At 43.2% G+C, this 27,589-nt stretch overlaps 1 pseudogene; it reads left to right on the top strand.

Moving 5' to 3' along the window:
- Positions 1-27,589, top strand: part of LOC110491123 — a 54,602-nt pseudogene extending 27,013 nt beyond the window's left edge.

Genomic DNA, 27,589 nt, shown 5'->3' with positions numbered 1-27,589 from the left:
TATCTTACATCAACTGTACTAGTTAGTCGATGTTAACATGTTCCAAACATTAACCGTAAAAAGTTACGAGGTGAAAAATCTGTCCTTGGGCCCTTGAGCAAGGAACTTAACCCTAATTGCTCCTGTAAGTCGCTCTGGATAAGAGCTTCTGCTAAATGACATTTTTTATTTATTTTTTAAATGTACCTAGCTGAGGGGCAGAGCCTTCACAAATACCCTCTGTAGTGGTCAGTTTATCCTTCTCATATTGGCAATATGGTTTTAATTTCCCTCAAAGTAACTCTTGATCCACGGAGGAACATAAGATCTACCACTTCAATTGCCTTCCTTGATACATTTTATTGCTTGCCTGGGACATGTTGTTGTCGGTTGTGTGTCTGTGTTGGATAAGAGATGTGTATGAAAGATGGCAGAATTTGGTCCTCTAGGACTGGGATTGCAGCCAGACTCTCTCTCTCTTTCTCCCCCTCCCTCCTTCCTTCCCTACAGGTAGACTGGCTCCAGGGCAGAACCACTGCAGTGGGGTAAGGGCCCAGGCTCTAGCCACAGGACACACAGCCCTAACGGTCAGCTACACCCACGGCGATGTCTACCTCAGTGCCAAGATCACCATCGCTGCCTACCCACCACTCAAAGTGAGTCTATACCCCCCAACCTGTACCTGAGAGCATGGCCTATTCACACACATGGATTTCATATTGGTTTACTTAAATCTTTTCCCCTCTCGAAGACACACAAAGAAACTTAAGGTTAAAGGGGGTATCCATTCCCAGATATAAAAAAATCATGAAACTCCTGTCAATTTGGTGAAAGCCTATGTTCTGTCAGTGGGTAAAATAAAACATTTCCCCATGATTTAACTTCTAAGTGGTCCATCTGTGAAAATCTGGACACCGTGTAGGAACGCGTCATAGCTACATAATTGTAGTCGCTGGGGGAAATAACATCACTTTTCAGGCTTTTAAAACGATTACCTGTACTCCAGATTGCCAAATCAGCCAATAGATGGTTTGGGCATACTGTCTAGAACACATCCATCCGTTTATATCGTCAAGACAAGGTACATATTTCTCCAAGTACCATGTCACAGGTTCCCCTGTCTGTGGGAAACGGAGATATTACAGAAAGGAGGAGATGGGAATCTCATTGGGCAAAGAATGGAGAAACTTCCCACCCAACTGACTGTCGACCGATCACATTCATGTTGTCATTCTTCGTCACACGGTTGCTAAGATAATCGTCACGCAATCCCTTCTCAAAGTCAGGGTATGAGTTGAGAAACCTGATTATTTTCCTCGAAAGTACCTAATGTCACGATTCCAAGGCTATACAATATTATAGAGAACAAGTTAATTATCTCACATCTTGGAAAATATTTGCAATGTTGTACAACTTGTTCCCAGAATTCATGCTATTGTTCGGCTTTTGAGCTAGTGCCCAATTGACTCATTGAAGGAGAGCTCTCCTTGTCCAAGAATGTGTGTGGCCCATTGCCACTGTGTGGCCCATTGATGACTCATGGGTAACATACATGATGGGCATTAGTATGTTTCTAATGGAGTTTCCCATCTCCTCAAAAGTATCTCTGTGGGAAAGCAGCATTACTGTGCTCTTGCACTGGGCAGAGACGCCGTTTATAGCTCAGTAAACAGAGATAAACTGCAAGTTGAACTTCGTGAGTAAGACTCCTAAATTGATAGTGCAGTTTTAGACGATTTTTACAGCTAAGCTAGCTACTTCACATGCTTATATTGACTTTGGTATTATTGTGTGTAGCCATCTTTTTCTAGCTAGCTAGCAGCCAGCCCAGAGAGAGAGCATTGCATTCTGGGTTATGTAGTAGACTTGAGCTGCACCAGATTTCGCAAAAACGATTTTCACGTTTCTACTTGCATTGTTGTAATGATAAAATGAAACATTTGTTCACAAAAATAGTGTTTTTTAAAGGAAAATTCCAATCAAAGACTGTATTTTGGTATTTGTTTCATTAGTCTATTGTTGACATGGTCCCAATATGTTTTGCTTGTCAGCAATCAAGTATTCAAGACATGTATCTTTCAAAATACAGCAATCATCTCCGTATAATGCATTTTGCATCATAAGACGCTAAATGCATCATACGGAGGAAGATTTCTGTGTTTCCTACTTTTGTATTTATGAATTTTTTTTAACCAATGCACCTACACACCCTGATGAGTGGTCATTTACCTGTGCTCTGTGTTGTGAATGATCCTGTCTAAAGTCTGCCCAATGATCTCCAGTCACTCCCCTCGCCAACTCTCCCCGGAGCAGCAATTAGCCTTTCTCTTAATCAGCAAGATTGGGACACACACACACACACAAACACAAACCGTTTCACACTTACACACTTTTACAATACAACACACACACACACACACTTTCTTTCTCTCTCTGCAATCAGTACAGAAGAGCAAGGATGAGCTTGTGTTAAATAACCTATTTCTGGGTTTCCTCTGTTCTGTGCATTTGTAATTATGCCCTCATGTACTGGATACACTGATTTAGTTCTTCCTGCTGCTTTGTCTCAAGTATTGCACTGTAATGGAATTGATGTCAACTCAGCCATAGAATAGACCATTTATGTCAAGCTAAGAGTCATTATGGAGACGCCATCTCCATTCCCATGTATGCATCATTCTGTCATGCATGCTGTATTCCATGCCCATGGGTTTTCATCCCATTAACCTGAGTGCATGCTAAGACAGAGTTCAGGACACTAACAGGAAGTTGTTTTATTTTGGGATGTAAAGAAAAACAAGTTGGGCAGACTTGTCCTTACTCTTACTCCGAGAACTACGGCTCGGCTCTGACAGTTCACGCTTCCCTCATAAATATTGTAGCATTTACCAACCTTTCACCATGTTGTCTGTCTACCTCCTTGACCCAGTTTGGCTGTCTGACTTTAACACATTCATCCACTCTCCCCAGAGAGGGTTGAAAAACCTCCTGGAGTTGAATCATTTACAATTGGCAGTGACCTCAGGGCTTTATCTGAAAGACATCTAACAAATGTGGAGGCAGACCAGCAATAAATGTGTTTCATGAAATATAATTTGACTTTACAAAATATACCACTTCTCCATTCACTAACTTGTGCTTTACCTGTTGTCCTGTCCAGGCTGTGAAGCCTGCCTCTGTTGTCTTGGTGACCCTTGGCTCCTCTAAGGTCATGCTGTTTGAGGGCGGCCCCAAGCCATGGATTCTAGAGCCCTCCAAGTTCTTCCAGAACCTGAAGGCTGAGGATGACAACGGTGTTAGGCTGGCTCTGACCGGGTCCACCTCCCGTAGCTACCTCCGGCACTGGGTCAGAGCCACCTGTCGAGCCATAGGAGAACAGGTGAGCAAGGCAGGAAGTTTGACAACTTCAGCTCTCTGAGTATCATCTGGGAGTCAACCAAGGTGTCCCTGGCCAGCCTGGAGCCCACCATGCCTATGGATCTGGAACTACTAGAGGACAGCAACAAACAGAAGAGACTTCATGGTACGGCTTTGATCATGCTCATGATGGTATCCTTGTTTTCTTTTGTCGTTATTCTTTCATCTAAAATACCAGGTTTTTGCAGGCTATTTTAATAGCTTTGGCCAACAGAAATGTCATCTTGTCTGTCAGGTCGTCAGGCGGTCCTTGTCCACCACCAGTCTGGGATTGCTGCTATAACAGTAACAGTAACAGCCACCTTGAGGCTGCTACGGTTCTCAGTCCGGTAAGACAGAAACACAACCTATAGCAGAGAAACAACACCTTTTATCTTATGTGGTTAGACAAGCAACTCATTCGTTCATTTTTATTATTTTTCACTTCCTCCTGTGACTGGCTATCTGGGATATCTACTGCAGTCCTCATCCTCCACATGCAACACCCATTCTGCCAGTCACATTCTGTTAAAGGTCCCCAAAGTGCACACATCCCTGGGTCGCTCCTCTTCAGTTCGCTGCAGCTAGCGACTGGAACGAGCTGCAACAAACACTCAAACTGGACAATTTTATGTCCATCTCTTCATTCAGAGACTCAATCATGGACACTCTTTGTACCATGTTGTGCTGCTACCATGCTATGTTGTCATGTCTTGCTGCCATGGTATGTTGTCTTAGGTCTCTCTTTATGTAGGGTTGTGGAGTCTCTCTTGTCGTGATGTGTGTTTTGTCCTACATTTAAAAAAAAAAATAATCCCAGCCCCCACAGCAGACCTTTTTGTTTGCCGTCATTGTAAATAAGAATTTGTTCTTAATTGACTTGCCTAGTTAAATAAAGGTTCAAATAAATTAATGGAAGAATGCCATTGGCTGAATAAGTCTGTCTCTGTGACCACAGAAAATAAACCTTTTAATCAGTTTAGAGGGTGCGATAACTACACAAGACACGATAGGCAAAAGCCAGATCTTCAAAGACCTGTACAAATATTATATATAATATTTATTTTGCCGTTTACACTAACACTATGATTTCACTTGACTTTCACAACAGAACTCAACTTTGTAAGAACACCGTCATGTAGGGTAATCTCATCTTGTTGTTACTCTGTTGGCATGACATTTACACCTGTAACCATGGCACCCGTCCTGTTTTATCTCCCTCTTTCTGGCAGTTTGACCCTCTGACCCCTGTCTCAGTCGCTCTGGAGCTCCTATTGGTGGAGGACTTGACAGTCAGTCCTGAAGCCGTCACCATATACAACCACCCTAACGTGCGGGTAAGAACTGGGGCCTGTGTGAAATGTTCAGAAGAAATAGATAGAAATGTAAGTTATAGAGCTGACAGAAAACAATGTGACCCATCCCATCCGTCACTGTCAAAAGTGATATCTGCTCCATGTATCCCATTTCTATGGGCCTCCACTCTTCCCTCACTGGCCACTACTATCTTAATCCTGTCTGACCTTTGACCCGTCTCACGCTCCGTAATCCTCTTACTGAGGTCACTACCTGCCATGTAAACCCCTCATTCAGTCTCCCTCCGTATCACTGACGGCTCACAGATACCATCTAGCTGATAGCACTGGATTATGATGCCTTGAAATATTACACTCAGTGGCCCTTCATCACAAGGTTTTATCAGCATGGATTATCTCACTATTATTACTTGTGACCTATGATGTGAAAAGCATGTGAACCACAATGTATTGATGTTACACTTCGTGGGCTACAGTACATTTCAGCTGATACTGCGATGGGCCTTGGGCATCTTGTCCATTGTGGTATCACGTTTTCATCTATGGCTTCTCCTGCTGTGTCCTCCAGGCTGACCTGGCCCTGTGGGAGGGATCTGGGTATTTCTTTGTCAACGCCAGTATTGGAGGGATAGCATACGTGGTGCACCAAGAGGCCCAGGGATCTGCTGGAACATGGAACGCTCAGAATGACAATGCTGCTGAACATATCACTCTGTTTTTGAATGTACTTCTATAGGATCAGCATACCATGGTTACATATTTGTCTGATGTGATGTTGTATAACTGCCTTCCTAGGTCTTACACCTCTTTTGGTCCCTTAACATTTGACTTTCTAATGCTATTGTAAATGACGTGATACTCTGAATGAATGCAGCATTGATGAAAGCACCAGGACATCCTTGTGCCTTTTTTGTTTTAACACAAAGACAAGTTCAGTGAAAACATGTCATATAAAACCTTTAATCACTGTGGTCTCTCCAGGTGCTTCCAGTCCAGCCGGGGACGGTGCAGGTGATGGTTCATGACCTCTGCCTGGCCTTCCCAGCCCCTGCTACGGCTATGGTCCACATCTCAGACATCCTGGAGGTTTATGTCCGAGTGGTTGACAAGGTCAGTGGCCAGCCTCAATACTTTATCCTGCAGGGCAGACACCCGGCTTGACTGTAATCCCTGTTATCTCTCTCACATTTCTCTGGTATGACTAGCCCTTATAAATAAATGGTGTCATGCTGAAATTCCAAAGGTTGTGCATCACTGGTTTGCCATGGAACAGGACAGCCTTGTTTTCTGTGAAGTGTGTATTCAGGAAATGGAAATAGAATTAAGATGCTGTGAATGTTGGTTGATCCTTTCATGCCAATTAAACTAATTTGAATGAGTGTAGCTGCTTATATACTTTGTTTAATGTAAGTTACTAATTAAATTAAATTAAATTAAAAGATCCCCCAAATAGTGTTTTTCCTAGTAACACAACATTGACTTGTTTCTTGCAGGTGGAGATTGGTTAATCTGTGAGAGCCCATGTCAGGGTTTTGGATGACAACAAGAAGCCCTTCCTGTCCAAATATTTCCACTTTATGAATTTGAAACTCAGTGTAACTTCTGACATCGTCTCTCTGCAGTAAGTCACGGTTACATGATTGAATCATATAAGTATAAAGTTATATTCTCTTCTTAGAGCAAATAAACACACACCGTCACATTGCCTCAGTCTGTGCAACTGGTCGTGGAAAAACAGATTTAGAATTACTCCTGCATGCACTGCAGCACGTATATTATGCCTGCATTTCAGTGAAGTTGACATCGAGTTCACCATTCATGTTGTGTTTACCCCAGAGCATTGTCAGATCTCTCAGAGAAGGACCCCGCTATATTCTTGGTCAAAGGCTTAGCTATTGGACAGACCAGTGTTTCTGCTATGCTAGTAGACAGAACTGAAAGGAAGATTGTATCTGCTCCTCAGAAAATAGAGGTAGGAGGGTTTCATAAGAACATAACTCAACATTGTTGTCCAATCATGTGTATGACGTCGTTGACAGTCATTTGTTTCGGTCTTTCTAGGTCTTTCCACCATTCAAACTGATCCCCAGGAAAATGTCTGATAACCAGAGCAATGATCCAGGTAAATTGGATTCTACAGTTATATGGACTATTGTGATAAAACCCTGGCCTCTGCAAAACCCTTATCATGTCTGGATCATTTCCAGTTGTGAAGATGATTTGAATCTCCATATGCTTTCTAATAGGTCTTTCCAGCTTACCTGTTGGAACAAATGCTAATTTATCTTCCTGTCATTTGTGAAGCTCTCCAAATGCCAGTTAATTGCTGAACATTAAGTCATACAAAACATTAGGAACTGCTCTTTCCATTAGACTGACCTAGTGAATCCAGGTTAAAGCTATGATCCCTTATTGATTCACTGGTTAAATCCACAGTGTAGATGAAGGGGACAAGACAGGTTAAAGAAGGATTTTTAAGCCTTCAGACAATTGAGTCATGGATTGTGGATAGGGGTCATTCAGGGTGAATGGGCAATACAAAATATTTAAGTGCCTTTGAACAGGGTATGGTGGTAGATGCTAGGTTTGTGTCAAGAACTGTAACACTGCTGGGTTTTTCATGCTCAACAGTTTCCCATGTGTATCAAGAATGGCCAACTACCCAAAGGACATCCAACAAGCTTGACACAACTGTGGGAAGCATTGGAGTCAACATGGGCCAGCATCCCTGTGGAACGCTTTCAACACCTTGTAGAGTCCATACCCCAACGAATTGAGGCAAAACTCAATATTAGGAAGGTGTTCCTAATGTTTGGTATACTCAAACCCTGTGAGTGACATGTTGATTTAATCTCCAATTCTCCAGTGTTGATTATTCTAACAGACCATGGAGGATTTGATTGACTTGAGCAATTTAAAGACCTCACATTGACTAGAGTTAATGAACACGCTGTCGGTATTCTCAAGGCCAGTCATGTGAAACGGATAGTCTGCATATTTATGGCACACACACAGCCACACACACCACCTCATCTCTCCATGTTGTAGATCACATCCGAGGGTGGCCCCCAGCCCCAGTCCAACATCCTCTTCTCCATGGCCAATGAGGAGATTGCGTCCGTTAACGGCATAGATCACGTCAGGGGCGTCGCTATTGGCAACGTCACCGTGACAGGACTGATTCAAGCTGTCGATACCGAGCCTGGGAAACTTGGTGTCTCATGTAAAATACCTGTACATCATCAGCTGAAACACAATGTGTGTTTAATCCTGTTTTTCACAAATTGAAAGTGATGTAATTCTATGCTGGTGTTTTCTATGAACAGGATCAAGTAGAGGTTGAAGTTGTGCAGTTGAGGGCCATTCGCATCCAAGCCCCTATCACCAGAATGAAGACTGGGACACAGGTAACGCATGACAAATTAACTGTAATCTCAAATTGTCTCTGACCGTGTCCACAGGACATTCTTCAATCCAAGAAAGATGCATGACATTGTGACTATTAAGACTTGTGACCTGCTCTGAGTTGACTCATCCTATCCCTTAACCCAGATGCCTGTATATGTCATAGGGCTCAGCAGCAGTCAGACCCCCTTCTCATTTGGGAACGCCCTGCCTGGCCTCACCTTCCATTGGACCACCACCAAGAGAGACATCCTGGAACTCCAATCACGACACGCTGAGGTGGGAAGCACTTTTTCATCTAGAGTTTTTCTCCTTGATGAGTGGCGAAGGGCTGCTGAAATTACATTTGGGGTCCACAAGCACCATCGTTTTCAACTGAATCCACAAGAAGCCATGAATGGTATAATGGGAAATTATTACAATTATACTGGTATGATTACAATTATAGATGAGTCAGATAAGACGTCTTTGTTTTGAGCTCCTCTCATTCTTTTGTATCAGAGTGACTGACTTAGGACAAAATGTTGCTCCACCTTCACTAGAGAAACAACATCTGATATTTCTAACTCTATTTCTGCTTTCATTCACTGATAAAACCCCCGTCTCTGTTCAGGCCTCCGTCCAGCTCCAACCGGAGCATAACTTTGCGATGAGTGTGACAGGGAAGACTAAAGGAAGAACCGGCATCAAGGTGGTCCTAAAGGTCACTGACACCAAGGCTGGACAACTAGAGGGATGAACTCCTTGATGAACTCCAGATCCAGGTACTATACTTATTCAGATACCTATAATATGCCAGAGGAAGGCAGATACCAAGTCCGACATACTGCTGGTTTTCTTTTCTCCCTGGTACTTATTTGACTGATTTGGCCAGAGATCCCAATCTCCTGTTGGCCTAGGTCAGGGGATGAATTCAAGTCAGCAGTACTGCTAGCTAAGCGGTCCGGATGTAGGGTTCAGCCCAGGACACCGCATTGTGATGGATCACTCTGTGTGGCTGGATCACACCGTTTCAGAAATATATGACACGGCTCATATATTTCTGGTTTGGTTTATAGTGCTTGTTTATGGACCTCCGCTTGTCCTTGCGTTCCCTCCCACCTAAAAACAAACTGAAAGTGAACCAACATTGCAAGAGAGAACAACATGCTGAGAAGTCTGAATCATTGAAGTTTTGAATGTGGTCCTTGAGTTCCTCTGTGGTAGTTAACTTTGTAAAGTGATAAGGACAGATGAGTCGTGCATCCTGCTTCAAACTGCATTATACTATGTCGTGTCACAAAAACCCAAACATCAAAGGATGGGTAAAAACCTCTGCTCATTGCTCTCAACTCTTCCCTTTGATCAAGGTTTATGACAAGCTGCACATGCTTAACCCAGCGATGGAGGCTAAGGAGATACTGATGGCTCCCACCTCTGGGCTCAAACTCCAGACTAGCAGGTAATGTTAGAGGGGTCTCCCAACACCCCTTTGTCTTAACCTAAGACACTTTGAACACAACATTTTCCATTGAACACTACACATGAACTCTTAGATTCCATCTCAAATGACACCATATCCTCTACTCTTGACTATTAAAACAACCATTAGAGTTGTCTCCAGAAGATACAAGTCTACTAACGCTGGTGTCTTCTCCCATGGTGTGTGTAAACAGGGACGGTGTATGTTCTCTGTACCCGGTACTGGATTGTCCCAACCAGGCTACCATCGCCCAAGTGGATGAGAAGGGCCTCCTGTCCTCTGGCTCTCTCACTGGCTCCTCCTCCCTGCTGGTGACCTCACAGGAGACCTTCGGTGTCAATCAAACACTGGTCCTCGCAGTGAAAGTGAGACCCAGTGGCCCCTTACTTCAATTCTATGAATCTTTGTTGTCCCTACGGCAAATAAACACAGTGCAAGGAATGAGAAATAACATAGTACACTATAATCCATGAATAGATCAATGGAAAGGGATACCTAGTCAGTTGTACAACTGAATGCATTCAACTGACATTCGTACATGTAACGTTTTTGTCTTTCACAATTTCTGGATTAAGTTTGCTTTATTTAGTTTAAAGAACTTCAAGTTCTATCCATATCATAAGTTTACCGTATCTCATAAACTCAGCAAAAAAAGAAACGTCCCTTTTTCAGGACCCTGTCTTTCAAAGATAATTTGTAAAAGGTTTAAACACTGTTTCCCATGCTTGTTCAATGAACCATAAATAATTAATGAACATGCACCTGTGGAACAGTCGTTCAAACACTAACAGTTTACAGACGGTAGGCAACTAAGGTCAAAGTTATGAAAACTTAGAACACTAAAGAGGCCTTTCTACTGACTCTGAAAAACACCAAAAGAAAGATGCCCAGGGTCCCTGCTCATCTGCGTGAACGTGCCGTAGGCATGCAGCAAGGAGGCATGAGGACTGCAGATGTGTCCAAGGCAATAAATTGCAATGTCCGTACTGTGAGACACCTAAGACAGCGCTACAGGGAGACAGGCCGGACAGCTGATCGTCCTCGCAGTGGCAGACCACGTAGCAGCACCTGCACAGGGTTGGAACATCCGAACATCACACCTTGCGGGACAGGTCCAGGATGGCAACAGCAACTGCCCGAGTTACACCAGGAATGCACAATCCCTCCACTAGTGCTCAGACTGTCAGCAATAGGCTGAGAGAGGTTGGACTGAGGGCTTGTAGGCCTGTTGTAAGGCAGGTCCTCACCAGACATCACCGGCAACAACGTTGCCTATTGGCTAAAACCCACCATCGCTGGACCAGACAGGACTGGCAAAAAGTGCTCTTCACTGACGAGTCGTGGTTTTGTCTCACCAGGGGTGATGGTCGGATTTTCATTTATCGTCAAAGGAATGAGCGTTACACTGAGGCCTGTACTCTGGAGCGGGATCGATATGGAGGTGGAGGGTCCGTCATGGTCTGGGGCAGTGTCACAGCGTGTTACAGCGTCATCGGACAGAGCTTGTTGTCATTGCAGGCAATCTCAACGCTGTGCGTTACAGGAAAGACATCCTCCTCCCTCATGTGGTACCCTTCCTGCAGTCTCTACTTGACATGACCCTCCAGCATGACAGTGCCACCAGCCATACTACAAGTTCTTTGCGTGATTTCCTGCAAGACAGGAATGTCAGTGTTCTGCCATGGCCAGCGACGAGCCCGGACCTCCCCTTTGTTCAGGGACACATTATTCCATTTCTGTTAGTCACATGTCTGTGGAACTTGTTCAGTTTGTCTGTTGAATCTTATGTTCATACACATATTTACACGTTTGCTGAAAATAAAACAGTTGACAGAGGACGTAACTTTTTTAGCAAAGTTTATAAATGTTGATGCTGTTGTCTTACTTCATGGCGTTATAACGTCATTACCAATGGCATCACATTTTAAGACTATTAAATGAGAGATGGAGTGTTTTTGTATTTGACTTATCTTTGGTCTAAGTGTATTCTCTTACATTGCTGTCTATAGCTAGATTTCCATCCAATTGGCTATAGATTCTTATGCATGCAGTTGAAGTTCACAAACACCTTAGCCAAATACATTTAAACTCAGTTTTTCACAATTCCTGACATTTAATCCTAGTAAAAAATCCCTGTTTTAGGTCAGTTAGGATCACCACTTTACTTTAAGAATGTGAAATGTCAGAAAGAGTGGAATTATTTATTTCATCACATTCCCAGTGGGTCAGAGGTTTACATGCTACTAAATACTAATTGAGTGTATTTCCTTTAAATTGTTTAACTTGGGTCAAACGTTTTGGGTAGCCTTCCACAAGCTTCCCACATAAGGTGAATTTTGATCTATTCCTCCTGACAGAGCTGGTGTAACTGAGTCAGGTTTGTAGGCCTCCTTGCTCGAACACGCTTTTTCAGTTCTGCCCACACATTTTCTAGAGGATTGAGGTCAGGGCGTGTGATGGCCACTCCAATAGCTTGACTTGGTTGTCCTTAAGCCATTTTGGAAATTTCTCCAAAAAGTATGATCTTTGTCCACATGTGCAGTTGCAAACTTTAGTATGGCTTTATGGCGATTTTGGAGCAGTGGCTTCTTCCTTGCTGAGCGGCCTTTCAGATTATGTGGATATAGATATGTTTGTACCTGTTTCCTCCAGCATCTTCACAAGGTCCTTTGCTGTTGTTCTGGGATTGATTTGCACTTGTCGCACCAAAGTACGTGCATCTCTAGGAGACGGAATGTGTCAACTTCCTGAGCGGTATGACGGCTGCGTTGTCCCATGGTGTTTATACATGTTACGCATGCCTCTTGGAGGAGGGAACGCAACACCCTGCTACACTCAACTCCCCGTGGAGTGAACGAGGTATGTGATTGTAGGTTCGGGTAAGAATGACAGAGACAGAGAATATTACCGTTTACTGGGAATTTATTTCCTTAACATGGTGAAAAGGGGCTGGATGGAACCAAAGAAAGTCAAAGTTAGTCCTCTCTCCTACCTTACCTGCCTACCTACTACTTACCTAACCTTAACGTCACCTGGCGCGCTAACCAAACTACACGGAGTGGTCCGCCCAAGTCTTACCTAGTGTGCATAGACAGAGTACATACTACGGGTATATGTATGCCCGCAGGCCTCTTGCCTAAGCACTCCCAAGGTGCCTTTCCTTTCCCCCTGGAAACAAACTGGATAATTACTAAGGTAAAGTGAACATTTTCAGTCATCAAAAACACAGTCCTTTTGACAAACATACCTCAGCAGGACTGGCTACAAAATACTTTACAAAACCTGTCTCTGAGCAACAACCAACACAGGGCATCAAAGAAGCTCTCCCTCCTAACAAAGGAACACAGGCTTTTATCCAGCTGGAGAAGGAGTTTGTAATTGCAGACAGCTGTATCTGATGAGAGGGCGGGGTCAGCTCCAATTGTTGATGGGGCCGACCAATCAGCTGCTTGGGGGATCCAGGAAGCCATCCTGGAACATATACAGTGGGGCAAAAAAGTATTTAGTCAGCTACCAATTGTGCAAGTTCTCCCACTTAAAAATATGAGAGGCCTGTAATTTATCATAGGTACACTTCAACTATGACAGACAAAATGAGAAAATAAATCCAGAAAATCAGTGTAGGATTTTTAATGAATTTATTTGCAAATTATGGTGGAAAATAAGTATTTGGTCAATAACAAAAGTTTATCTCAATACTTTGTTATATACCCTTTGTTGGCAATGACAGAGGTCAAACGTTTTCTGTAAGTCTTCACAAGGTTTTCACACACTGTTGCTGGTATTTTGGCCCATTCCTCCATGCAGATCTCATCTAGAGCAGTGATGTTTAGGGACTGTTGCTGGGCAACACAGACTTTCAACTCCCTCCAAAAATGTTCTATGGGGTTGAGATCTGGAGACTGGCTAGGCCAGGACCTTGAAATGCTTCTTACGAAGCCACTCCTTCGTTGCCCGGGCGGTGTGTTTGGTATCATTGTCATGCTGAAAGACCCAGCCACGTTTCATCTTCAATGCCCTTGCTGATGGAAGGAGGTTTTTACTCAAAATCTCACGGTACGACATGGCCCCATTCATTCTTTCCTATACACGGATCAGTCGTCCCGGTCCCTTTGCAGAAAAACAGCCCCAAACCATGATGTTTCCACCCCCATGCTTCACAGTAGATATGGTGTTCTTTGGATGCAACTCAGCATTCTTTGTCCTCCAAACTCGACGAGTTGAGTTTTTACCAAAAAGTTATATTTTGGTTTCATCTGACCATATGACATTCTCCCAATCTTCTTCTGGATCGTCCAAATGCTCTCTAGCAAACTTCAGACGGGCCTGGACATGTACTGGCTTAAGCAGGGGGACACGTCTGGCACTGCAGGATTTGAGTCCCTGGCGGCGTAGTGTGTTACTGATGGTAGGCTTTGTTACTTTGGTCCCAGCTCTCTGCAGGTCATTCACTAGGTCCCCCCGTGTGGTTCTGGGATTTTTGTTCACCGTTCTTGTGATCATTTTGACCCCACGGGGTGAGATCTTGCGTGGAGCCCCAGATCGAGGGAGATTATCAGTGGTCTTGTATGTCTTCCATTTCCTAATAATTGCTCCCACAGTTGATTTCTTCAAACCAAGCTGCTTACCTATTGCAGATTCAGTCTTCCCAGCCTGGTGCAGGTCTACAATGTTGTTTCTGGTGTCCTTTGACAGCTCTTTGGTCTTGGCCATAGTGGAGTTTGGAGTGTGACTGTTTGAGGTTGTGGACAGGTGTCTTTTATACTGATAACAAGTTCAAACAGGTGCCATTAATGCAGGTAACGAGTGGAGGACAGAGGAGCCTCTTAAAGAAGAAGTTACAGGTCTGTGAGAGCCAGAAATCTTGCTTGTTTGTAGGTGACCAAATACTTATTTTTCACCATAATTTGCAAATAAATTCATAAAAAAATCCTACAATGGGATTTTCTGGATTTTTTTTCTCATTTTGTCTGTCATAGTTGATGAAAATTACAGACTTCAAACCTGGCCAGAAAAAAATGTTGAAGGACTCTGTTATAAATCTTCGTAATCCCCAAATGTCCGGACCACGCCGGGTCATAGGTGATGGAGAGCACCTGCTGTCGGAACGGTGTAGGAACAGCCACTTGACACACTTCACTCCAGTCACTGACGGTGTCATGAGCTGCCCATTTACACATCAAAACTCCTGCTTCCATAAAGTAGGCGGTCTCTCTAGTTTTAGCTTCCTCAGTGGAAATTACCTAAGCAAAACACTTGCGAAGGCTGGTGTCTCCCTTTTGACATTCAATCACCTTCTTGGGGGTGACAGACTCATTTAATTGGGGCGCGATTTCGCTTTCCCCCGCCTTAGTTTTTACGGGGGTAAAAACCGTCGGCATTGCAGAAGGAATACTCTGTGCATTGTCTTCTACCTCAACATTCTCAAAAATGGAACTAGACAAATCCACCACATCTCCCAGCTTGTGAGATTGTTGAGGTAGAACACACAAGCAGGAAAAACATGGGGAAACGCTTGAACCAATTTATCATCTGTATTGATTTCTGGGTTGTCTACTACTACTACGTTACCACCAGCGATATCGTTCCGTAGTAGCAATGTGACTCCTTTTACTGGCGGTGTAGACACTACACCAACACGTAAACCTCCTGATTCCAAGTCTTACACTAATTGGACCCAGTGTAATGGTACCGATACGGGTTTTGTCTCTATACCCTGTAATATGACATGCGAGCCACAATCTGTTTCAGGGGACCAGGGTAAAGCATCAGTAACAATTACTAAATTTGCCGCCCCGGTGTCTCGTAAGATTTGTATAGGTTTTTGATCCGCTTGTTCTTCAGTTAAGGAAACACAACCCGGCAGAGATAAACGGAGCATAGATAGGATCCGGTTTCCCAAATGCAGAATCAATAACTCTGTCCAACGGACGAGCCAAAGACTGGACTAAACCCACACTTTTCAATTTAGGGGATGGTGACAGGGACTGTTTTGGTTTATTTTTCAAAACCGGGCAGTTCGCAATCACGTGACCCTATTGGTGACAGTTAAAACATTCACGTATCTCGTGCGAAGGCTTGGGGTTGTTAGAGGAAAAGCGACCCGAATTAGGCACTGATGACAATCGTTCGGCCTTAAAAACGAGGTGCACCAAAGCGTACTCATCTGCCAACACTGCTGCCTGGGCCAATGTCGCCACTTTTTGTTCATTTAAATTAACTACAATTCTATCAGGGCTTGCTTTTAAAGTCCTCCAACAGCAACTCCTGAATATCAAAGGTGTTAGCTTTGCTGGCTGAAGACCAGCATTTAAACAGAGACTGTTTGTCCCTTGCAAACTCAACAAATGTACGGTGAGGGTTTTTTGTGGTTCCTGAAGCGCTGTCTAAGCTTCAAGCACCAACTCATAAGCCCACAACAGTTGTTTTAACTATATCATACTGTAAACTGTCTTCCAGGGAGAGAGCAGCTACTACTTCCCTGGGCTTTCCCAGACAACTTACATTGTAACAGGGGCGGCCAATGCAGCACAGCGGCCACATGCTCAAATGTAGAGAAATAGGAATGAACTTCCAACTCCTGGAATGGAGGGACTAAAGCAATATTTGAAGTAATATCGAAGTGGGCTTGATGACAGGCAGGTTATGGAGTCACTGGAGCCAGTCCCGTCTGAACTACCCAAAGCAGAAGATAAAGGGTCAAATTCGGGCAATGTAAAGGGGGTATGAGCAACCCCTTCCTCCGCGTCGGCATCGGAAGGTCTACCCGTCTCCTCTCCTGAAGCCTCCCTCTCATCTTTCAACGAGAATTTGTTTTCTCACTAAACCTCCCTGACTAGCACCACAAGCTCAGCCTTTAGGGCTTTCTCAGTGGCGAAGAGTCCATAATAGTCGGCTATAGTGCAAAGGTCTACTTTCCGCAAACCCACCAACTGATCAACAGAGGGCACCTCAAACTGGGAGATGGCTGAGGCAGCCAATTTGTACACAGCACCATACTGAACACACATAAACTAAACAAGTCACCCAAACTCACAACCACCACACAGAGAGCTCAGAGCAGCAGGGTTTGGTGGGTTTAATGATCATCCCAGATGAGCCCCAATTATGTTACGCATGCCTCTTGGAGGAGGGAACGCAACACCCTGCTACACTCAACTCCCCTGGGAGTGAAAGAGGTATGTGATTGTAGGTTCGGGTAAGAATGACAGAGGCAGAAAATATTACAGTTTACTGGGAATTTATTTCCTTAACATGGTAATGTGGGGAAAAGGGGCTGGACGGAACCAAAGAGAGTAAGTTAGTCCTCTCTCCTACCTACCAAACCTTAACACCACCAGGCGCGCTAACCAAACTACAGGGGGTGGTCCGCCCAAGTCTTACCTAGTGTGCATAGACAGAGTACATACTACGGGTATATGTGTGCCCGCAGGCCTCTTGCCTAAGCACTCCCAAGGTGCCTTATAGAAACAGAATAATTACTAAAATAAAGTGAACAATTTCAATAATCAAAAACGCAGTCCTTTTGACAAACATACCTCAGCAGGACTGGCTACAAAATACTTTACAAAACCTGTCTCTGAGCAACAACCAACACAGGACATCAAAGAAGCTCTCCCTCCTAACAAAGGAACACAGGCTTTTATCCAGTTGGAGAAGGCGTTTGTAATTGCAGACAGCTGTATCTGATGAGAGGGCGGGGTCAGCTCCAATTGTTGATGGGGCCGACCAATCAGCTGTTTGGGGGATCCAGGAAGCCATCCTGAAATGTATACATACAAACCCACAACACAGAAACTGTGGAACGTAACAGTACAGATGAACGTGGTACCTTCATGCGTTTGGAAATTGCTCCTAAGGATGAACCAGACTTGTGGAGGTCTACAATTTTTTTCTGAGGTATTGGCTGATTTCTTTGGATTTTACCATAATGTCAATAAAAGAGGCACTGAGTTTGAAGGTAGGCCTTGAAATACATCCACAGGTACACCTCCAATTGACTCAAATTATGTCAATTAGCCTATCAGAAGCTTAGTGTATGTGAACTTCTGACCCACTGGAGTTAATCTGTTTGTAAGCAACTGTTGGAAAAATGACTTGTGTCATGCACAAAGTAGATGTCTTAAGTGACTTGCAAAAAATATAGTTTTTTAACAAGAAATTTGTGGGGTGGTTGAAAAATTAGTTTTAATGACTCCAACATAAGTGTATGTTAACTTCTGACTTCAACTGTATATTCAAAAATGTGCATATAGTTTTTATGCAGATTTTCCCATGAGATGTTTCCATCAAATTGACTGGTTCAAATTGCATTTTATTGGTCACATACACATGGTTAGCAGATGTTATTGCAAGTGTCGCAATATGTTGCAGATAAAAGGCTGAGTATGATGATGTAGTGTACAGAAAAATACCTTTTGCGGTTAAATTCCCATGTACCGAATAAAACAAGTTAAAATATTGCGTTATATAGCAAGTGTGCGCTCTAGCCAACACCGCTGTCTGTGCACTGTTGGCTAGAGAGCACAAATAGCCTACATGATAAGATTATTCATATGGACAAACTGCAGCCAAGCATCGATTATCATGTCACCAGAATAAGACCATCGATATTTATTGGAAAGGAGCATCAAGCTCATCACCTTGCACTGTCACCACTCTGAAGTTTATAACTTATTTAGTCTGTAGCCTAATAAACTGCATGGTTTCCTGAGTCGTAGTGGGAGAGGACTACACTATACATGCCACTGTGTGACTCCAAGTTTACTTCGATATAATGGTTATTCTATCAATATTTGCCCATAAAAGCGTTTCCACCGACATTTCTCGCATAATTCATTTGACCAACTAAAAAATATCCCACCGTTTTCTAGCGTGTTTTGTCGACATTTGGAAAGTTTGCCGAAAGATTTTCTGTTTCCATCAGGCCTGTAATAAAAAAATAAAAAATAGAACATGTACTTTACTCGCATAAAAAGGTTTGCTCCTTTCTGTGGTTTTCCAGGTGGTCCCAGTGTCGTACCTGCGTTTCAGCACCAGTCCAATTCTACACAGAGACCGCCTGTCTGCTATTCCTCTGGGCATGGTCCCTACTTTCACTGTTCACCTCCATGCTAACACCGGAATGGTCCTTCAGTCACAACTCCCTGCGCTCGTTCACCACCAACCCGTAAATTCACACTTCTTAGTTCTGGTTAATTATGGTTGCTTTCTGTCTATTTCCCTAAAGGTATTCATTTTCAAGTTACTAAGGACCTTACAATAATACTATTTTGTGCAGATCTGAAAGTCAAATTAATTTACCACTTTTGGGATAATAAAGTTAACTTGTACTTGAGATATGAAGGTACAGGATTCAGAATGTGTACTTATTGGGGAAGAAAATGCAAACAGGAAGGGGAAAAGCAGCAAGGCAGACAATTTAAGATGGGATGGTAGGGTTCGAGGGCTGTTACCTGAGTGGACCAAGGCTGTGGAGCCATCATTTTTTCATCATGAGCTGGAAAAGTAGTGTCAAAGCTGCTCTGAGTGATTTGTTGTCGCGAACTCTTCCATCTTTCCTCAAACTAATGTCTTTCCATTGCCTTTACCAGTGGAACAGAACATTTTAATTTAATACTTAAATCTCTCAGAATGCATTTATTCAATCAGTTCTTGTAGCCCCTCAGCAAAGTAAACATTGTAAATAGTGACTCCCTGCCTAGTATTGATTTTCTGAATTACATTCTAATGCTCTGTATGGGGTGTACCTTTTTTATGATATTGACCCGTACAGGACATTGAGATATGTAGAAGTGGAAAGACTGGGATTCGTCTGTGTTTTGCTGTTTGAGTACAACAAAAAGAGTGTCTGTGTGATTGTGACTGCACGTTGCACAGCCGCAGTCCGTTTATCTGAATGCTGCAGCAGTACAACTACAGTAAATGAGTACACCATGGCACCCACAAGATTCTAAGCCTGGGGAGGGGGGAGATACTACTAAGCTATATGGAAGTGTTTTAAAGTCATACCAAGGATCGTTTTGCTATTAGATTTGGAATTTTAAGACCCCTTGTAGTATCAAAAAAAGATATACAAAAATTATTTGATGACATCATTTTGGGCATTGCTGCTCTTAGCCAATAAAAATGCATTGAACAACAGATTCACTACATGGAACAACAGATAGTCGTACACCCCCCCCCCCCCCCCTTCAGAAGGTTGTTCTGAAGAGTCTGTCCTATATCTGAGAGGTAGAAGACAGATCAGGATTTTTTTAGTATTTAACCCCTTATTTTTGGCACTAAACAGTCTCCATATATTCAGACGAGTCTTGTGAGGCCTGATGATGTCCTAGAGCAAAACAACTGATGTGTTTGTGAGAGTCTCACCTTTCCATAGAGGGGTTATTTTAGTGTGTAGTCCAAACTGATCCCACTACTTTCCTGAATTGGATCCTTTGTTCACACACCCCCCAGGGAAAATTAACTTATCCCAGAGGCTGCTCCAAGACGCCGGCGGAGAAGAGGTATTTGGAGTGGACTTCTGGTCTGACTCAGGAGGCAGGCACACCATCCACCACTTCAGAGTATATTACTCGCTATGTTCAGTCTCAGGACAATAAAGTAGACGAGCTCAGGGCGAGGATCTCCTTCCAGAGAGACATCAGGGTCAGTAACATACTCTGTTTCACAGAATCATGGCTCTCTCCAGATATACTGTCCCCATCCATGCAGCCAGCTGGGTTCTCAGTACATTGCATATAAGAATAAAGAACTCTCTGGGAAGAAGGGCGGTGGTGTATGTTTCATGATTAAGTAAACATGGTGTGATTATGATAACGTACAGAAACTCAAGTCCTTTTGTTCATCCGACCTAGAATCCCTTGCAATCAAATACCGACCGTATTACCTACCAATGAATATTATCTTTGGTTATAGTCACAGCTGTGGATATTCCCCCTCAAGCTGATACCACAATGGCCATCAAACAACTGCACTGGTCTATTCAATGCTGGTCTGACAAATCGGAATCCTTACTTCAAGATTGTTTTGATCACATGGACTGGGACATGTTCTTGTATAATAACATTGATGTATACATGGACACGGTGACTGAGTTCATCAGGAAGTGTATAGGGGATGTTGTTCCCACTGTGACTATTAAAACCTACCCAGACCAGAAATTGGCGATCTGAAATGGTCCACCCACACAGAACGGTGTGGTGAATAAAGGCACAACAGCGCCTCTTCAACCTCAGGAGGCTGAATACATTTGGCTTGGCCCCTAAGACCCTCACAAACTTTTACAGATGCACAATTGAGAGAATCCTGTCGGGCTGTATCACCGCCTGGTACGGCAACTGCACCGCCCGCAACAACAGGACTCTCCAGAAGGTGGTGCGGTCTGCCCACCGCAAGCTGGGTCCGAGAGACAGAAGCTGTTTTTCAATCTCAAGGCCATCAGACTGTTAAATAGCCATCACTAGCTGGCTACCACCAAGTTACTCAACCCTGCACCTTAGAGGCTGCTGCCCTATATACATATACATGGAATTACTGGTCACTTTAATAATGTTTACCTACTGCGTTACTAATTTCATATGATGTACTGTATTCTATTCTACTGTATTTTAGTCAATGCCACTCTGACATTGCTCGTCCTAATATTTCAATTTTTCTTAATTCCATTGTTTTACTTTTAGATTTGTGTATTGTTGTGAATTGTTAGATATTACTGCGCTATTGGAGCTAGGAACACAACCATTTCGCTACACCCGCAATAACATCTGCTAAATATGTGTAGATGTTGATCATAGTGGTGTAATGTGTGTGATGCCCCTCCCCTTATGTGGCAATTCTCCGCAGAGCGACATGACGCAGGCAGCATGGTAAGGATTCATTACTAGCCCAGCCTTCCTCTCTGATATTGAGCTCTCTCTCTCTCACACAAACACATAGATAGAGTCTGTCTGTCTTTTCCAGGCAGCTCCCTCCTTCTGGCTACTACAGGCCTTTTGTGCATTTACATATGAATCTTTCCCAATTAGCAGGGAGTGAATGGCTGAGGAGGATCCGTGTGGATTAGATGGATGCTATCTGGCTCAGTAGATAACTCAGTAATGACATTTTAAAGGAGAATGACTCTGAATGGAGATGTTAACAGATACCATGTTGCTGTACTGAACACTGAAATGAATATGCACAGCTGTTCACTTACGTTGCGGGAATTGGCCTATAGGGCTAAATTGAAATGTTTCTTACAGACAATATGAAAAGCATGGTAGGAATTAAAAGGGAACAGTTTGGAGATTATGGAAAAATTATTAGACAGTAGAGAACCAAAGTGTGCACCAGTTCCTAAGTAATTTCAATGCACTTTTATGAAGGTGCTTTTTTGAGGTCCTAGCTCTGCCATTGGGGAACTCCAGCAAGCATACTTCTAGTTGTTTTTGTTTGGAATACAACCCCTGCATCCCTGCCATCACACACGTTTTTTTTTTTTTTTACTCAATTTAAAAACAGCCCATTTATAAATCACAATCTGGGTCAGGTGGGCATCATTTGAAAGCCTATTCATGACTAGCTACAATATACAATACAATCTTAGTGTTAGGCTTTTACAAGGCAATTCAGAGAAACAGATCATCATTTTGGTGCACATAGCAGCCATGACTCCATTCAGGTGCGTGTTCCACTGCAGATTTAGTTCACAGTGGACAAATAGGCTCATTCTGTTCAGAACAACCCAGGGTGTGTCATCTTGTAACTGTACATCAAACAAAGTGATCATAGGCGTTGACACATTTGGACTCGCGGGTGTTTGGCTTTTGAATGACATCAAAGCGTTTATTTACTGTATTAGAATCTTCCACATCTCGTCTTTCAAAATACATCAAGTCCTCTTCATTTACAGCAACCCTCACTCAGACAACAACAAATGTGCAAAAGTTGCCCAATTAGCTTGAGGGATGGGAGCAACTTGTCGTGCTCGGTGGTGAAGTTCAGAACAGCTGTCAGTCGAAACCCATACAGTGCTGTGAAGTGCAGAGCCTGAGCTCTGACGTCATGTATCGCATGATACTGTACAGTCATTGTGTTCCAATTTAGCCATTTATCAGTGTTCAAATCTGCCATTTTCCACCTGTATACTGGTACGAGTGTAAAGGGCCACATCACAGGATAGGTGAGGCAACCCCTGCAATCGCTTTTACCAGCCCTGTTCCTTTGTCATTGCATTGAGATGCACCCCAAGAGATGCCAGTGTTGTGCCTCCCTGTGTGTGTTTGTGCCAGGTAGTGGTGGAGGGGGCCACCAGGACAGAGGTGGTGAGGGGGGACAAGGACAGCAGGGGACAGCTCACCACCAGAGAGAATGGAAACAAGCTCATAGGCTCCTGTTCCTCGACCCAGACTGAGTCCATCGCCCTGCTGCACCCAGAGAGCTCCGTCAGCTGCCTTCTGAGCTTGACCAGTGACGCTGTCGAGTTCTCCGCACACGACGTCTACCTCACAAACACCAGCCTCGATCCCAGTACCGGTAGGACCTGTTAGGCCTCAAGAATGATGTGGTGAATGTTGGCCAATATGTTCACTGTATGGTCTTTGCTCTAAGTTTCAGTTTACTTATGTATAATGGAAATGACCTCCACATCATTAACCGCCCATTAGATCCAATGAAAATGCATGCAGGGATTTACTAAACCCACAGTGGGCCAGCTGGTGTGTGTGTGGAGTGGCAAAGAGGGCAAGGAAGTAGTGTTTACTAGGGAATAATCAATACCTGTAACTCTCATGAAATTAATTCACTGAAGGCCATAAACAGTGTAGGGATAATATAGTCAGCTGAATGGGCTCCTTTTCTCCAAACAACTGATAGTAGAGGACAAGCATACTCTCTGAGACAGGCCTAAATTCTGACCAGACAGAGCTGCTGCTCATAAACCTGCAGCCCAGCTCAGAGCTCACCGTCTACGGCCCCGCCGCAGCACTCGACAGCCTGAAGGTCTGGATGTCAATCAACTTTCATATAAAGTACCTTTGACATGGGTCTCATCACACTTTAGAGGAGATAAAAATGGAGAAAGGAAATTAATGATGGACAATGAGGGATGTAAAACATTTGGCACTGGATGTTAATTCTCTATAACCCCGCTGATTCACCCACCATCTCCTCCTGTCCGTTAGGTATCGTCCAGTTCTCTGTCCATCTCATTTCAGGAGAGAGAGGTGTCCCACAGCTTCCCCAGTTTCTTAAAGTACATGTGCCATGGACCCCCAGGCTGCAGCCTCCATCTCCATAACCAGCTCATCCACTGGCCACACCCTCGTCATCCCAGTCACTCTCATCCACGTGGCTGACCCCAGCACCACCATGCAAGGTCAGCAACGTCATCTCTGAGTGGAACAGGGCTAAAGATATATTAATGGCTTAATGCTGTGATGGTGCAGGGTAGCAAGATGCGGTGTAGAAGGGGGAAAAGTATCTAGACACTACACTTCCCAAATGTTTGAGACTTGGGTAACTTTTCTTTAAAATGTTTAGGCCTGTCATCTCATCTTAGAGCTGTATTATTACTGCATCAGTAGGAAAGCAGGAGACTGCAGTGTGAACCCTGCATCTTCTGACCAGCCATCCATAAAGCCATTAGGTGTTAATTGGCTGGAGAAATGGAGCACATTAGGATTTCTCTGCAGCTCCAACTAGCACCATACCATTGTGTAGTTGTTGTATCAAAACATTCAAAAGGGATTCTGCTTTACAAAGACCAAGTTCATAATGGCTAGAAGGGAGCATTGAGCAGGGTCAGGTCTTAGTCTCACCCACCCCTCTGTCCTCCTTCACTCTCCAGCTGCTGCTCCCGTGGTTACCATGGAGGGAGCCCATTTCCTGCAGCGCTTCATAGACCCCTACCAGATGATGTTCTTCACCATTTTCGCTCTACTGGCTGGCACGGCCATCATCATCATTGTTGAGTTGCCACTTCCTTCCAGGATTCCCCGGCCAGGTCGATTAGAAAGGCCTGCTCGCTGAAGTGTTTCAGGGAGCGTTTGACAGTGATGAGTGGGGGTCGTTTGACCGCTGACCCATTACGGATGCAGGCAATGAGGCAGTGATCGCTGAAAACAGCAGAGGTGTATTTAGAGGGCAAGTTGGTTAGGATGATATCTATGAGGGTGCCCGTGTTTACAGCTTTGGGGTGGTACCTGGTAGGTTCATTGATAATTTGTGTGAGATTGAGGGCATCAAGCTTAGATTGTAGGATGGCTGGGGTGTTAAGCATGTTCCAGTTTAGGTCGCCTAGCAGCACGAGCTCTGAAGATAGATGGGGGGCAATCAGTTCACATATGGTGTCCAGAGCACAGCTGGGGGCAGAGGGTGGTCTATAGCAGGCGGCAACGGTGAGAGACTTGTTTTTAGAGGTGGATTTTTAAAAGTAGAAGTTCAAATTGTTTGGGTACAGACCTGGATAGAACTCTGCAGGCTATCTTTGCAGTAGATTGTAACACTCTACCCTTCAGGTAGAAACCTGTCATTTTTTACAATATGTCTTAAATTGTTTTTGTTTTACCAATGTACAAATACAATAAGGCATCATTTTAATTAACTAGGCAAGTCAGTTAGGAACACATTCTTTCAATGATGGCCTAGGAACAGTGGGTTAACTGCCTTGTTCAGGGGCAGAACGACAGATTTTTACCTTGTCAGGGATTTGATCTTGCAGCCGTTCGGTTACTAGTCCAATGCTCTAACCACTAGGCTACCTGCCGCTCCTAACATGCATTCAAATAGAATCAGTGGGAAACCGAGCACACAAGGGGTACAACATATCTCACAACTCATTCATTAATCAATTTCAGGAGTCTTTTTGCCAACTTTTTTCTCCTTATACATTCCAATGAATCAAAGTATTTAAACATTTATTTCTGAAAAGCAAAGCAAAGGCTGTGTTTTTATGCATTTTTATGAATATAAAATTTACCACAAAATAAGTAGAACTTTCAATAGAAATGTAACGTTATTATTTTCCATTATTATACCGAAAGTTACATTATCTTTAGTAAAGTGGGATATGGGAAAGATTTTTTTCTAACCAGTGATGCATGTCACTCCAGAATTTGTTTCTACAAGCACAAAGGAAAAACAAATGATGTTTCAATTTCTGTGGCACAAAATAGTTATTGTGATCAAACTTGAATCTATGCCAAAGGAATTCTCCCAAAGAACATATTTTTATTTGACCTTTATTTAACCAGGTAGGGTAGTTGAGAACAAGTTCTCATTTACAACTGCGACCTGGCCAAGATAAAGCAAAGCAGTGCGACACAAACAACAACAGAGTTACACATGGAATAAACAAGCGTACAGTCAATAACACAATATAATAAAAGAAAGTCTATATACAGTGTGTGCAAATGGCATGAGAAGGTAAGGCAATAAACAGGCCATAGTAGCAAAGTAATTACAATTTAGCAGATCTGACTGCCCTTGACAGCACAAAAACATCCTGTGGCGGACTGCAATAGCATTGAATAGTCCCCGTGATACGCAACTGTTCAGGGAAGTCAGGAACCATTAAATATTTTGAAATGCAATTCCTTCGCTTTAGGCTGTACAGCAAAAAACAAGTAATTAGTACCAAATTTCTTAATGGGCTTAGTATAAATTTGAGATGGAATTTCTGCTGAATTGTATAGGAAATAACTTGTTAAAGAGATGACGGCTTACTTTGTTTGGCAACTTATCCGCTTTTAAATAGTGTTTGCTTCAATTGACCATTTTCTAATAGGCAACACAATTTAATGGAGAGAGTGGTAGCTGCATACATTTACATTTTATTTTGTCTGTGTTTGGCAATCTTGTTTTGCTCATTTGGTTAATAGCTGCTTGGAGACATTGATTACAGCTGTTCATTGCTCTCATATACTCTCTGCTCCACTGAAAATACTTGAGTTTCAGTACTGTTCAACATTTTTATTTGGCCAGCTGTGCTTCACTCACACCTCTGTTTCAGGTTTCACCTCAAACTCCTTCGTCCACAAGATGACCTCCCCGGACCCAATGAGCAGCCACAACTCTTCTCCCCAGACTATTATTCCCAGTAGATATCCCATTAGTACCCACGCCAGCCTCTGACATCATCTCCGGCTTTAATTCTACATGGGATTGGGAAGTGGTGCTTTTGTCACTCAGGAGAATGTCAGAGGATCTTACTGTTTAGTTCTGTCAGATGTATGGTGTTCAAAAGTATGTGTGGTTTGTTTAAATAGGGGCAAACTCAAAGTCAAATTTTCACTTAGTCATGTGACTGACAATTCTTCTTAAATGCAAGTAGGGATTTTCCAGAGTGAGTAGGGCTGTGTGTGTCCTTCCTCCTCTCAGACGTGACCCGGAAACCGGGAAAGTGGTCACTATATTTGTTAAAGGTGAATGGAGGAGTTTGCTCCTCTTTGTTACGCAACTCCTCTATAAAATGTCTGGCACAACAGGCAAAATGTATTTTTAACACTTAACACATATTTAGGGATTCCTCTCCTGTAAATGGAGTCTCATTTCATACAAGCCCATTTTTTGTTTCCTCCCCTCGATTACCTCTGACCTGTTTAAAAAGGAGGCGACGAGAGGACACAAACAGACTATGTGTGCGAAGCATAAATGGTCTGATTTCAAAAAAAAAGAATAATAATAAAAAAAAAATGGTACTTGATTTCAGACTAATACTTCATTTTGAGAGGCTGCAAAGGTGAACTGATTTATACTGCCATTTCGCTTTGCACATGTAGTTTTGCTTTTTAAATACAGTGTGTATTTCTGCCGTGAAGATTTGTATTGTTAATCAACAATATGTTTTTTAACTCAGGAATTTGACAAACTACACTCCTGGATGACCTAGTTGTCAGCTACTGTTAACACGAAGATGTCTATTTCAATCAAGGGTATGTCTAAATATTGATTTTGTGGAGTATGACCACTGAATCCATTTTTTGTTAAGAGAGAGTATACACAGTGGGGCAAAAAAGTATTTAGTCAGCCACCAATTGTGCAAGTTCTC

The sequence above is a fragment of the Oncorhynchus mykiss genome, chromosome 16 (genome assembly GCF_013265735.2).
Source record: "Oncorhynchus mykiss isolate Arlee chromosome 16, USDA_OmykA_1.1, whole genome shotgun sequence".
Lineage (NCBI taxonomy): Eukaryota > Metazoa > Chordata > Actinopteri > Salmoniformes > Salmonidae > Oncorhynchus > Oncorhynchus mykiss.
This window is presented reverse-complemented; position numbering and strand designations above follow the sequence as displayed.